At 36.6% G+C, this 11,760-nt stretch overlaps 2 long non-coding RNA genes across 2 annotated transcripts; both read left to right on the top strand.

The window, feature by feature from the left end:
- Nucleotides 1-4,527: 4,527 nt before the first annotated feature.
- On the top strand, nucleotides 4,528-4,759 carry LOC309509936. Its single transcript, XR_014210123.1, has 2 exons — nucleotides 4,528-4,593; nucleotides 4,691-4,759. It is a non-coding gene; the product is annotated as an uncharacterized lncRNA (long non-coding RNA).
- Nucleotides 4,760-7,007: 2,248 nt separating this feature from the next.
- LOC309509843 lies at nucleotides 7,008-7,839 on the top strand. Its single transcript, XR_014210090.1, has 2 exons — nucleotides 7,008-7,413; nucleotides 7,712-7,839. It is a non-coding gene; the product is annotated as an uncharacterized lncRNA (long non-coding RNA).
- The last annotated feature ends 3,921 nt before the right edge of the window (nucleotides 7,840-11,760 follow it).

Below are 11,760 nucleotides of genomic sequence, written 5' to 3'. Positions count from 1 at the left end.
GAATGCTGTATCCATCCTTGACATGCTTGTGCCCCAATATCTCCACTGGCCTCTTCCATCGCTTGAAGACTTACTTGGTTGTAAGGGTTGTGATCATGTACCTTCCATCTCCAAGAGGAGAATAATTCCTCAATTGGATTCAAGAAAGGAGAATATGGTGGAAGGAACACCATCCTGAAATGTGGGTGTGGGTGATTCTCAAACCATTCTCGCACTAGTGCTGAATGGTGGAATTGGACATTGTCCCAAACAACTACAAAATTCCGCACCATTTGCTCCTGATCACCCTGCGGAAAGAGGATTTCATTGAGGAGGTTAAAAAAAAATGTAGGAGCCTTGCCATGTTGTATGGTCCCAAGACAGCATTGTGTGCCACAACACCAGTTGTAGAAGTTGTGGCACAGAGAGTGATGTTGCCCCCTCGTTGTCCAGGGACATTGACTATAGCACGATGGCCAATCACATTTCTCCCTCTTATCCTTTTTTTTTGTGAAGATTGAAGCCTGCTTCATCAATATATAGGTACTCATAATGAGTTGCACTGCTATCCAACTCCAAGATTCTCTAGAGTAAAAAGAACACAAGGTACAATACAGTAAGTTAGTGTTTTACAGTAATGGCATTGATTGCAGTCAATACTACTGTGAAACTGTTGCTGAAGTTTGAGTTCACACTTTGAAGCAGCAGTATACATAGATATGCTTAAATCTCTTCACTTACAGTAGCATGGAATAGTTTATGGACACATACTTAAAATTCAGGAAATATATATCTTTGTGTTGACAGTAAAAGTGCAGTAATTGGGTTGCACTTGAACAAACTGGAATTGCAACTCCTTCACTCTAACGGAGTTCCTCTCAAAGGGCACTTTGTATACTTGTTTCATTCGGATTGCATTTCTCCTTAGAACACGATCAATTGTGGAGAGACTGCATTGGTGGATATTGTGGAACAATTGATTGTCCTGTGTTATTCTTTGCTGAATTTCTTTGAGGTGGAGGGTGTTGTTCTGGACCACCATGTCAACAATGGCATGCTCTTGTTCAATTGAAAGGAGTCTTGTTGGTCCACCTGAATGTTCTCTAACTTCAAATCTGAAAAATATTTGGACAAGCAGAAACATTTACTGTAGAAATCTAGACCTGTGTCAAACAAGACTACATGGACTCTCATTGTAGAAGTAGAATGATATAGTTACTTACCGGTTTTCCCTCTGAAATGTGCGGATAATTGAAGCCACTGTGGATCTGTTTATATTGGACTGAACTCTCTGCCCAGCTTCTCTCAGTGAGAGACCATGATTTATGATATGGTCAATAAGTGTTGCTCCGATTTCATTTGAAACAAGTGTGTACCCTATCCTTCTACCTCTCCTCCCTCCTCTTACAGCTTGCCCTCCTCTTACACCTTGCGCTCCTCTTCCTCTCTGTCCATCTCTTCTTATATTTTCTACTCTTTCTCTTTCCACTATACCATTGCCCTCCAATCTATCCATCTCTTTCTCCCTCTACTTCCTACATCTCTTCCTACATCCTCAGCTCTTCTTTCTCTTTCTCCTACATCCTCAGCTCTTCTTTCTCTTTCTCCTACATCCTCAGCTCTTCTTTCTCTTTCTCCTACATCCTCAGCTCTTCTTTCTTTCTCCTACATCCTCAGCTCTTCTTTCTCTTTCTCCTACATCTTCAGCTCTTCTTTCTCTTTCTCCTACATCTTCAGCTCTTCTTGCTCCTTCTACATCTTCAGCTCTTCTTGCTCTTTCTCCATCTCCTCTTCCTCTTCTTCTCCCTCTACCCTGTCCACCACCTCTCACTCTTACACCTCTTCCTTTTCCACTGCTCATTCTTCTTATTATTATTTTTATTTTCTCCTCATTCGTCTTCTTTGTTGTTTTTCTCTTCCCCTTTTGTAGTTGTTGTAATTAAGACAGCTGTGTGAACAATTAGGAAATTGGCTTTTTCTGTGTTGAGTGGATTACTAACTCATCAGATATGAGTTTTAGGATTTTGAGGATGAGGATTTTTTTATCATTGGATTTGTATTTTTATAAGAGCCTTTGTTATTGATTATTATGGATCTATAGGCTGACGTTGTCATACTCAGATTCTAGTCAGAATACTTCCCGACCTCAAATGTTGTGGGCAGGGCTAAGTTCGGCTGGCATCCAGGCTAATGGATCTACTGATTTTAATGATTTTTTTTACATTTATAATCAGATTTTGCATTAATGATCCATTTACAGTTTTTTTCAGTTGCTTACACACTAAAATTAAAACTTTCCCACAATTAGCAAAACATTACACTCACGGAGCAAAACACCGGCCTAGATTTGCACGATTGTAAGCACATGGTCCGCTTCACACTTTTTGCAAAACATTACACACAGTGATTTGCAAAACAATAAACACACTTGTATACATTTGACAATAGTTGTTTTTGGAAACAATTGTGGACCATGTAATAAACCACGGACTAATACTGAGGGAGGTTACAGTTTTTTTTCAATTGCTTAAGCACAATTTTGAAAACAGGGCTCGGTTTTTCACACCCCTTCACACAATTAGCACAACACTACACCAAAGTAGCACAACACCTCAGATCATTTGCAAAATGGAACACTTTCGTCAAAACTATACAATGTCTTATAAAACCTTATTTTGTTGTCATAACATAAACAACCATCATAATGGTCTAATTCTGTTTGAATCAGTTACACACTCCTGTGCTCAACTTAAAACACTTTTAGCATTTACACAGAGAGAGTGTAAAAATATATTCACCAACACCACATGATGTTTTGCAAAAAGTGTGAAGCTGACCATGTGCTTACAATCGTGCAAATCTCGGCCGGAGTTTTGCTCCGTGACTGTAAGGTTTTGCTAATTGTGGGAAAGTTTTAATTTTAGTGTGTAAGCAATTGAAAAAAAACTGTAACTTCAGGAGGGATTCTTCCCTTCGACACTTCCTTACAGCAAGTCACTCCAACTCTAGTGGGCCGACGATCTGAAAGAGAGACAGAGATTGGAATCTCCAAAGCACTTATACTGTACTGTATACAGTATGTGTGAATACAAGACGATCTTGATCTTGATAAGGGCTCCATCAAAGAAAACTGTGCTATAGCTAAATGCAATCTGTTATGGATTCACCATCAGCAGAGAACCTTCTCCCTACTCTTGATTGGCGGGACCCCCGTAGAGAGGGTGAGAGGCTTCAAATATGTTGAAATAAACATCTCTGAGAACTTGACCTGATCTGTACATGTACAAGCCAAGTTCCCAGGTGAATAAAGCCAGACAACAACTGTACCATCTACGACAGCTGAGGAAATTCAGGGTCTCTCAAGCAATCCTGAAAACTTTCTATTCAGCAACAATAGAAAGCGTACAAACTCAATGTATTTCAGTGTGTTATGGGAACTGCACTAATCAGGACTGTAAAGCTCTGCAGAGAGTATATAGGGCACTTAGCTGAGTACATCACAGGGTCTGCTCTCCCCTTTCTGCATGACATCTATCTCAAATCATGCAGAAATACAGCTGTCACAGTTTTTCTTGATTGCTTAAATACTTTAACCAGGCTTTAGAACTAAAATTTCAAAACCATAACGCCATTTATCAAAAAGCACACCCATTTCCCGAAACTATAAACACGATTCCCCTGTTTTGACACATGAGTCAGATTTGTTGAACTGTCACTATAAACTCTACACACAAATCCCTTCATTTCTCATTGCCTACACCATGTTGTCATTTAGAAAGCATTAGTATTCAATATCAGATGAAGATGGGAGTGGAGGAAGAGGTGAAGGAAGAGGATGAGGAAGGTGAAGGGCAAGGGCAAGGAGACAAGACACTCTAGTTGCCCATGTCTTTGTCCATGGTATGACTATGAGGGAGGCTGGGATACGAGTAAGGCCAAATTTGAGTCGCTTCACCGTCGCCTCAATCATAAGAACCTTCCGGGAGAAAAACAGGTACAGGAGATTTACTTCAGACTGCTCTGTAACTTTTGAGAGCTGTACTATGTGCTGTTACAACACATACATGTACTGTCGCTGTTGCACTATACTGTAATAAAAAGAAATGCATCAAATTGCCTCACATATAGATAGAGATAGAGCAACCACAAGCAACATAACTTACCAGTTTTGGAAATGTTGTTTTAAATGTATTGCACCAGTGTGTAAGACTATGTTGTAGTGTGTGTGATGTCTGAGGGCAAAGTTTGGTTTTTCAGTAAGAGTGAATGGTTTTGAGTGTAGAGCTTCATTTTGACCTGAAAATAAGATGTTTGGGGAATTGGGTGAGATGTTATAGATTTGTGTTTACTGTTTTGAGAATATGAGGCATAGTTTCAAGAAATGTGTTTAAGCAATCGAGCAAAACTGTAAACTGATTGGATACAAGCATCAGAATGCTCTGAGTCCGTGTGTGGATGCTATAGTGTAAGCTCTCTCTACACACATTTCACAGTTTTATATGCCTGATATTGTGTTCATTTCAGTGGTACTGTATATCTGTCCTGCAGATTCTATAGAGAAAGACAAGTACTGCTCTGATCCAACAGCGCGCTGGATTCAATTCAGACTGAAAGGTACGAGCCTATATTAATATGACATCTTAATATGATGCTTGTGTATTGATAAAAAAAATAATAAAAAAAACGTATAACATGATCATCTTTCCTTCAGGTCTGAAGGAGATTGAGGACTGAGCCAATGGAGGCCTAAAGATGCCGCAAATCTATCTATATCAATTTATTCAAATAGAATATATATGTTTATTTAGGCAAAAAAGGTCCCATTAGACCCCTTTAGCTTATGTGAAAGTTAAAAGAAGTTTCACTTAATTGCTTTGTTTTATCTCCTTTAAATTTGAAATGCACTTTTGGTGGAAAAATGACACTGCTTACTTACATCCAGCCTTTTCTCTGTAACAGTTTGTACTGTATTTAATCATATTTAAGCTAGATCATTAAAGAAATATGTGACCCTGGATCACAAAACCAGTCACAAGTCGCACGGGTATATTTGTGGCAATAGCCAACAACACATATGGGTCAAAATTATGGATTTTTCTTTTATACCAAAAATCATCAGGATATTAAGTAAAGATCATGTTCCATGAAGATATTTAGTAAATTTCCTACCGTAAATATATAAAACATTTATTTTGTTTCGATTTTTTGCACCCTCAGATTCCAGATTTTCAAATAGCTGTATCTCAGACAAATATTGTCCTATTGTCCTTTTTGTCCCAATTTAAAAAAAAAATTGACCCATGTGACTGGTTTTGTGGTCCAGGTTCACATATAAATCCTCGTGTTATTAAGAATCAGAATTACTTTCTCTCTTCTTCTCTCTTATAATGATACTATTGCTTCCGAGTCCTTTTTGAGGTAAAAAAAAAAAGAGCCAGTCCCCATTGACTGTAATTGAATGGGAAAAAAGATAACAGAATACTAATATTTTGCAGATTATAAGAGAATTTTCGTTTTTGGGTGAAACATTTGTATGTAGTATACTAATTAATTGTGTTACAGTAATAGAAAGTTCGCCCTCTAGTGGAGAACAGCACCTAATGCACAGAGTAGGTTATGCAATTTATCAGCCAAAAAACTCTCAACCAGTGTTTATTTGGATTAGCAAATAAACAAATGAAACATGTTATGGGATAGATTCACAAGCAAAGGCATAAACAGAAATAAACTTTTTTTTTTTACTTTGCATAGGCTACTGTACGCACACATCCCCAAACAAGACGTTAAAAAACAAAAAGGGTAATATTGGGAAGTTATATAGAATCCGTGTATCATTCGTTCAGTCGTTTTTTTTGTTTTTTTGAACAATCAATCAGTTTCAAAAACAAATATGAAACCTGTCCTAATTGAAATAAAACAAGTTGTCAAAAACATTGAATCCAATATTTGGTGATATAGCATAACGAGCGATTTACAAGCAATTTTTTGTAATTTATTTTTGACCGTGAACTCCACAAGTGTGACTTTGTTACATTTTGTACAAATAAAAGCATTTCAAAATAAACTTCCTAGTTAAATATTAAAGCACACTTCTGTCATATTTTGTTGAATATTGACAAATTTATCCACAAATCAGGCTTTCATTACTCAAAAGCTGAGGTGCATGAGCTCAGATCGATGAGGTCTATAGGCCTATGATCAATCAGTTCCAAAAAGAAATAGAAAACCTGTGCCAATTGACAGACAAGTTGATAAAAAAGATTGAATCCAATATTTGGTGATAATATAGCATAACAAACGATTTACAAGCAATTTTTAAAAGGCCGGTCATTTTTGACCGAGTACACAAAAGGTGTTACAGGGTTTTCAACAAAGCACAAGGGTTAAGCTCTGCTTTATTGACTATTTAAGGTGAGCTAGTGAGAGTCTTGAATATAATCTCTCAGACACAAGCAGTGAAAGTTGAAGATCGACTGTGACAATGGAGACACAAAGGATCCTCATGAGGAGTTTGGCTGTTGTGGTTTTTTCATCTGTGATCTGGACAAAAATCTAAAAGCAAACTCATAATGAGAACACATTATTAGAAATGAATTTATTAGGATTAACCCCTTGAGATGAATCATCTAATTTTCGAGGGGGTTACGCCACATGTAAGTAACCATGTTTATTCTAATGCCTGATCTGTGATCAGTGATTTTTGATGTGTAATTATTCAAGTTCAGACAGATTATCTTTCTCTCAAAATCGTTCAATACTGTTTATGCATCAGTAAATCAAGCCAGTGACTAAAAGATCAACTTCACATCGTTTCTCTAAGTAGGATGAAAATAATATTTTTTAAACTGTTTAAATTATATACAGAATGCGATCAAAGAACGCTCCATTTCCAATCGGCCAAACTGAAAACCGCCCAGGCTAGAAAAAATGCCTTTTATTTCGAAATTATGACAATTTTTGATGTAAAAATCATATTAACATTATAGGGTCACCCCAGGAAACATTATAAAATAATAACATAATCCAGTTCATGACCCCATCAACACTGTTTTTTTTTTTTTTTTTTTACTAATTAAATTTGGATTAACTGAACCAATCCACTCTAATGCCCTTTCAAACAACCATCATGCATTAAAATAAGAAGATATAAACTCATTTGCAGTCTTGTGGTGAGAATTTCCATCTGTTGTTCTCTGAAATGATCACACACTTTCTGGACCGGCTGTGGTCTGTAGCTCAGATACAACAGCACATTTCACATTAGTGGTTCACTGTGGTAAAGCGCTATGTGTGGTTATAAATGTCCAGTGTGACTGACAACTATGAAAAACAAGATGTGGTTAATGGTCACTAAACTATATGGCATTAAAAACATTTAGGATGTTCAAAAGTCATTACCTAGACATCACCCACAAGCAAATGCATCCAAAAGAGGTTTTATTAACAAAGTTCGGGAGGAGCACGTTCAGATAATTAACACAAGTGGAGAGCACTCAGCAATCAATGGTAAGAGGTATATATACACTCAGCAGTCTCACCTCAATCCATTGACAGTTTTTGCAGCATCCCCCCACCACCCCTTCTCCACACTTCTAGTCCTAAACACTTACATACGGGGGGAGTACTCTGGGTTCGGGCCGAACTCCGAGCTCGGAGCCCTCCCTCCGGAGAGCACGCCAAATACGCATTAAACTTTACCCCCTCAAATGTAAGTGTGAACTCATGAAAAGAGTTTTACTTCTTTGTTTGTATATGCACTTCTTTAGAAATGTTGCTATTTGCTTTTTTTTAACTGTTTGTAATCTCATCAAAAATTACAAATAGAAAACACATTGATAATAAATGTATCCATCAAGCCAATGTTGTTTAAAGTTTAGTCAGAAATTGGTGCTTTAATAATAATAATTCATTACATTTATATAGCGCTTTTCTCTGCACTCAAAGCGCTTTACATAGAAGGGGGGGGAATCTCCTCAACCACCGCCAATGTGCAGCATCCACTTGGATGATGCGACGGCAGCCATATTGCGCCAGAACGCCCACCACACACCAGCTTACTGGTGGAGAGGAGACAGTGGATGCCACATAATCACAACAAGATCATTTGTTTTAACATATTCAATGCAAATTCAATAACTTGTTAATGTGTGTGAGTGCAAAACATGTTACTGTAAGTGTATAAAGAATTTTGAAATTATGATTTAACAAATATTATTCAGTGGTGTATAAATAACTTCCGTCAGTGTCCATTCCTCACGTCTCATCATAAAATGACCTAACTTTATTTCACCCTGGAAAGCAAAAAGAATGAGAATGTGATCAGCTTAAAGATAACTGAATCAAAATCAGAGTCAGAATGAGCTTTATTCGCCAAGTGTGCGCAAACACACAAGGAATTTGTTTTATTTTTTTCAGGAGCTCTTACATACATATTTATGACAAGTATTTTACCATTCCATAGTCAAAAATATGTCAAATTAGAGTATTTGCAGTTCTATGTTTGCTTATCAAATATAATTTCACTTACTAGCTTAAAAACTGTCTTATAGGATCATTTTCTCTGTCTCTCTCTCTCTCTCTCTCTCTCTCTCTCTTTGTGGTTTGTAGCCGTACAATAAACATAACATAAACATAACATCACAGTCACGGTGTTAACACAGGAAACTGCAGTAGAGGATGATGTCAGTTACAATTGAATGTCACCTCAGGATGTCAGTTTACATTTAGAACTTGTAGATTGACAGTTCAGGCCAGTTTAAAGGGATAGTTCACTTTGAAATTAATTTTTGGGATGTTTTAGCTTACCTCAAGGGCATCCAAGATGTAGGTGTCTTTTTTTCCGCAGTAGTTTAAATTTTTATATTTTTAGGTCAAACCGTTCTTGTCTGTCAGTCATATAATGCAGGTCTATGGTCACGGTCTCAAAACACAAGCACAGAGTCCAAATTAAAACAATTCCCCGTCGTCCAAATTAAACAATTCCCCATCGTAAGTACACATTGATGGCCTAAGACACGAAACGAGCGGTTTGTGTGAGAAAACGAACAGTATTTATATCGTTTTTACCTCTTATACGCAGCCATGTCCAAGTGATCTGATCTGACGTGTACGCAGACTGGTGCATAGATATATACACACTAGATGTCGCCTTGTCTACGGCAGTTCATTGGAACGAATGTCTTTAAGGCGACATCTAGTGTATATATCTATGCACCAGTCTGCGCACACGTCAGATCAGATCACTTGGACATGGCTGTGTATAAGAGGTAAAAACGATATAAATACTGTTCGTTTTCTCACACAAACCGCTCGTTTCGTGTCTTAGGCCATCAATGTGTACTTACGATGGGGAATTGTTTAATTTGGACGACGGGGAATTGTTTTAATTTGGACTCTGTGCTTGTGTTTTGAGACCGTGACCATAGACCTGCATTATATGACTGACAGACAAGAACGGTTTGACCTAAAAATATCAAAATTGAAACTACTGCGGAAAAAAAGACACCTACATCTTGGATGCCCTTGAGGTAAGCTAAAACATACCAAAAATTTATTTCAAAGTGAACTATCCCTTTAATAAACGGATTGGAATCCTACCTTCACCTACAGTAGCCTACCTTACCTGTTTGAACTAATGGCCACTAGATGGCACTGTTTTAAATGTATTGTTTTCTTTTCACCACAATAACTATTCTACGGAGCCTATGGAAGCTTGTTTCCTCCACAGAATAAAAAATAAAAAAGGTAATTGTGACTTTTTATCTCGCAATTCTGTTTTTTCATCTCTATTTTTTATTTTTATAGAATTGCGTGATATTAAGTCGCAATTGCGAGTTTTAAAGTCAGAATTTTGTGATATAGTCGCAATTGTGTGTTATAAAGTCAGAATTGCGTGACACTGACATAAAGTCGTAATTGCATGTTATAAAGTCAGAATTGTGAGATATAACTTGCAATTGGACTTTATAACTCACAATTGTGAATTTATACACTGTAAAATCCACCATTGATTCTAACTAACACTTTTTAGTTAACTTTCCTTAATGTCTTAACTTAATTGTAAAAATCTAGTAATCTGTACTATTCACATACTAAGCTTTGTTTACTAAGAAAACCCAAGTTCAGATTAATTGATTAGTTTGAGTGTGGTTTTTGAGGCAGGGAAAATCTTAATGGACTTTTCACTTAATGGACTCTGTTTGCATTCACTCATTTCCCAAAGTCATCTTGAATGATGAAATTTGAATACAACTGATACATTTCATCACCTTCCTAAAATAATTGCCCAAGTCATTTTTGCAGGTTTCTCAGAAAACACAAAAAATTGAACCTAACTTCAGAGGCCGAGTAGATTTTCGTTCTTCTTGATGCAACTGCCATCTTGAAAAGCTTGTAAAATTGCCTAAGTCTCATTGTCTTTTGACTTAGGCAAAATAAAACAGCCTAAGTCAAACTCTTGACATAGGCCATTATACTACAGGGGTAGAATTGCATGATCTGTTCAACTGAGGATGTGGGTGATTTTACCAGAGGTGGCCAGCATCATGAGAAGATGACTTATGAAAAAATATATATATATATTCATTTTTGTCAAAAAATGACTTAGGCAATTATTTTAGGAGGGTGACTATTTGAGAGAACATCACATAAGCTGACTTCATAAATTGATGTTGATTTTCCTAAAATGTTTTTAGTCACCTTTATGGCAATTAGTGATCCCTTTGGTTGGACACTTGGAACTTTAATTATCTTCCCATTGATGCAGTGATTGCAACAAGAAATCAGTTATTTGGTTTCAAATGAAGAGAAGTTATGTATGTATGTATGTATATGTATGAATGAATGATGTATAACATATTTCGTGTCAATTAATGATCTTTTGTAATTTTGTTGCTAACACTTATGTCCTACACATCTTGTGAAACTTTTAATTGTGTTGATATAATCCCTCTATATTTGTGACAATCTTGCAATTGATCATACTTGAGTCACACAGACTTCAACATTCAGCATGCAAAACATAACAATGGTAACAATTATATTTTATTTAAAGTAAATTATCAAGCACTCTCTACAGTTCTTGTTTAATTACTAGAACTCTTGTGTAAGTGAACTATACTAACTAAGCATTTGTCAGTACCACATACTATTCCTATTTCACTTACTTTTTTTTTTTTTAAGGCAATAGGTTTGCATGCTTTTTTTTTAAGTAAGTCCAACTAATTAGATTTTACAGTGTATCACGTCTGAGAAAAGATTTCAGAATTGCGAGAAGCGAGATATAGGCTAGCCTAAACTCGCAATTGTGAGAAAAAAAGTCAGAATTGCGAGTTTATGTCTCTCAATTTTGAGTTTTTCCACACAGGGCTCTGGTTTAGATTCTGGCCCATAAACATATTCAAGCTTCAGAAATCAAAATCAGTTGTCACTTTATGATAACATTGTGATGTTCATCACTTGTAAGTTGCTTTGGATAAAAGCATGTGTTAAATGATTAAATGCAAATGATCACATTGATCCAGATCATGATTGTGATTGCCAAGTCAAGTGATTTCCATCAAAACATTTGGTCATGAAATCACAATTATTCATCTCGTTACAGTGTTTTAGTGCTTGTCACTGAAGGATCATCGGTGAAAGTTCATCCAGGAGGACACGCAACTCGATTGAAAGCATCAACAATGTCAAAACCCACCGATTCGCTTGTTGTGATTCGCAGAGTTTTGACGAGTTTCATAGACTTGATTTTGTTTCTTATACAAAAGCAGCACCCCCACCCTA

The sequence above is a fragment of the Leuciscus leuciscus genome, assembly GCF_965113295.1.
Source record: "Leuciscus leuciscus genome assembly, chromosome: 11".
NCBI lineage: Eukaryota > Metazoa > Chordata > Actinopteri > Cypriniformes > Leuciscidae > Leuciscus > Leuciscus leuciscus.
The sequence above is the reverse complement of the archived record's forward strand: the minus strand, read 5'-3'. Positions and strand labels throughout refer to the sequence as shown.